The 3,442-nt window shown below is 38.0% G+C and overlaps 1 pseudogene; it reads left to right on the forward strand.

The window, feature by feature from the left end:
• Window positions 1–995: 995 nt before the first annotated feature.
• Window positions 996–2,136, forward strand: LOC125210179 (annotated as a pseudogene).
• Window positions 2,137–3,442: the final 1,306 nt, after the last annotated feature.

Below are 3,442 nucleotides of genomic sequence, written 5' to 3' on the forward strand. Positions count from 1 at the left end.
ATTGAATAATAGAATGATGGGACCCTTGAGCTTGTCCTTAGCTAAGAGCACGGATGTGGGTGTTGTGCTCTTAGCTAAGGACAAGGAGTAAAAGTGAGCTCGGGTCCACTTCCGTGCTCTTAGCTAAGAGCACGGATGAGGATGCTCTTATTATTCGTCCACGTGTACAAATGATTAGTTAGGAATGATGGTAAGGTGTTATTTTAAGAGGTGGTGCACCCTAACACTCCCCTATATATATATATATTGGCTGAATGGTAAAATGAATGTAGAGACCGTTCGGTCTGTGTTTGCCCACCACCCAACCTCATGTCAAAGAGAGAGAGAGACCGCATGGAAGAATTTTTTCTATATATACGCTAATGACATGGCGGTCGACCTTATTCGACCGATAAACGTAGTCTAATCTCTAGTTGAGGTTTAAGAAGAGCGATTTTACGTGAATGAGATAATACTCCCTCCGATTCCCATTGAATATTTCATATTTGACCGGTGTAGAATTTAGGAAATTATTTAACTTTAATAGTAAAAGTGGGTAAAAAAATTAGTAGAATGTGAGTCTTACTTTTATATATTAGTTTTATAATAAAATGTGGGTGAGAATAAGTTAGTGGAATGTTGCGTTCATTACAAAATATAGTAGTAAAAGTGAAATAAGATATTTATTGAAAACCGTCCAAATAAGGAAATATGAGACATTTAATGGGGACCGGAGGATAATTTCTCAATGTCTTCAAAAACTAAATAATTTAAATAGGAAACTTTTAATATCTTTGCAAAATAAAAAGATGTATATGTTGTTAACAATGAAAGGTAATATTGAAGATACTAATACTAAATTCTTATTAGGAATGAACCTAATAAATCTATGAACCAGAGGTGAGAGGATTTGTGCGTCTAAAATGGATGATAGGTTTATATAAATATTGATTCTCTCATGCAATTCATCAAACATGATACAGCCAAGCCGAAAAGCAAATAAAGTTTGATCAACAATGGAGATGGATTTTCCCTTCAACTTGACAACATTTTTCCTTTTCCTCTCAACTATGATCTTCTTCCTAATCAAGACTAAACCAAAATCCCTCAAATCACAGCCAAACCTGCTGCCTCCGTCCCCGCCGAAGCTGCCGGTAATCGGCCACCTCCACCACCTCCTAGCCAGAGATCTTCCCCACAAAGTCATGCAGAGGCTAGCCCAAAAATACGGCCCCGTGATGCATCTCCAGCTCGGGGAGGTCCCCGTCTTGGTGATCTCATCACGGGAGGCCACCAAGGAGGTGCTCAAAGCGCAGGATCCCGCCTGCGCGGACCGCTATGGTACCACAACACCGACATCGCATTCTCCGCCTACAACGACTACTGGCGCCAGATGCGCAGGATCTGAGTCGCGGAGCTTCTCAGCTCCAAGAACGTCAGATCTTTTGGCAGCTGGAAGCTTCTTCTGGGGATGCTGTTGATCTGACGGACATGATCTCCGCATTCGCCAGCACCTTCACCTGCAGGGCGGCGTTTGGGAAGGCCATGGCCGGTCGCGACGGCCTCATTGGTTTGTTCAAGGAGGCCGCCGCGATGGCTGGAGTATACGAGGTGGCTGATCTCTTCCCATCGTGCAAACTGGCGAATGTCCTCAGCTGGAGAATATACCAACTGTGGAGGATGCGCCGCAAGCTTGACGCTGTTCTTGACGGCATCATCGACGAGCACAAGCTCAAGCAGAGCGGCGAGTTTGGTGGCGAAGACATCGTCGACGTTCTCATCAGGATGCAGCAGGCCAGAGAGCTCAAATTCCCCATCACTAATGATAACATCAAAGCAGTTATTTTGGTAAGTAATCAGGGAACTGCGTCACTCCTTCCTTAAAAGGCCTTGTAAAGATAAAATCATTATAAAAACTTTATTGGGAATGATTTCGAATACATTCCATTCAGGGCAAGTAGAAGGATCTGCCCCGGATTGAATTTCGGGTTGGCCAACATTGAGTTGCCATTGGCCAAAATGTTGTTCCATTTCGATTGGAAGTTGCCTAATGGAATGAGTTGTGATGGTTTGGATACTAGTGAAGGAGAAGGCCTCTGTGTTACAAGAAAGAAACCCCTTATCACTATTCCTATACTCTGTCATTCTACCGGTTAGAAATTAGTCATTCACCTCCTTATAAAATTTTATTAGCAAGATCACCATTTTGTCCATTGAGACAAGAAGAGATTCCATCTTTTCATAATTATTTTACTCATGGTTACTAGGCCTTGTTTGATTTCTTTAAAAGATTTTTAAAATCCCTCTATCCAATCCAATTTCTTCTATTTGTTTGGTGGATAGTTGTTAAGATTCATTTAATACTAGTATATGGTTATGTGAACTTATGAGTGAGTTTTAACAAATTACCACATGTTATATGGAGTAGTAGGTTTCATCACCTGAAAAATTGCATTTGATTATTGCACTTTAGAGCCATTTTTATTGTTAAGTTAGTTGGAGCCTTTCAGTTTAAGGACGAATTTGTTTCATCAACCTTTGCAGACGTTACACCAAACGATGAGCACTAGCCTTCCTATTAAAACCATACCTCGTATTAAATTTATTTTAAAACAATGTAAAGCCTAGCAATTATACTTTAATTGTCCCAGCGCAAGTTCATAGATCATAATTCCATGTCCATCCAAAAAAACTTACCTTCCCAAAAATAATCTTTATATGGCCATGTGATTATTGGTGCGTAAATTTGTATTTCCACACTTCTAATGATCACCATTCCATACACATAAATTACCTTCAAATTTGATATTGAAAAAAGTAAATTATTTTAATTTATTAGAAAGGCTTTTTGTGTTATAATTAATGGCTCACAATACTTATATAGTTGATTTAGTTTTCTTTTTAAATCGATGTTATACGTTGTTATGATTATTGTTTGTTTCATTTATCAATACCCTCCTTCAAACCCTTCAAAATGCAATTGGAGGATTTGAACCTTTTTCTAATTGGATTAGACTAGCCTTTTTATCGAACTAGTTCAAATTTAAAGATTTGATATATTGTTGGGTCAGTCATTTTTCAGATTCAGTCCATACATATTGTTAAGACAGTTAAATTTAGCTCACAATTGGACATTCACTCTAACATTATGTACGATAAAATAATCATGTTTTTGGTTATAGGAGAAGTGACACGTATGACTTACATCATGACTTCAGTTATCTTCACACATTTATCTTCACACCGATATGAATATTGTTATAGTAGTTAGTTTTTATTTGCCAACGACAATATCATGAGACGAATCCAAATAAAAGGCGGTAGAACTATATACTGTTATATAGTAATATGATGACATGTTTTAATCCTTTCGGAGAGATGTATAACTAAGAAATCGTTAAAAACTTATTATAGTACTATGATTAATGAGTAAACACAAAACATTATGTTAGTTACACAATAA

Source organism: Salvia hispanica, chromosome 3 (assembly GCF_023119035.1).
Source record: "Salvia hispanica cultivar TCC Black 2014 chromosome 3, UniMelb_Shisp_WGS_1.0, whole genome shotgun sequence".
Taxonomy (NCBI): domain Eukaryota; kingdom Viridiplantae; phylum Streptophyta; class Magnoliopsida; order Lamiales; family Lamiaceae; genus Salvia; species Salvia hispanica.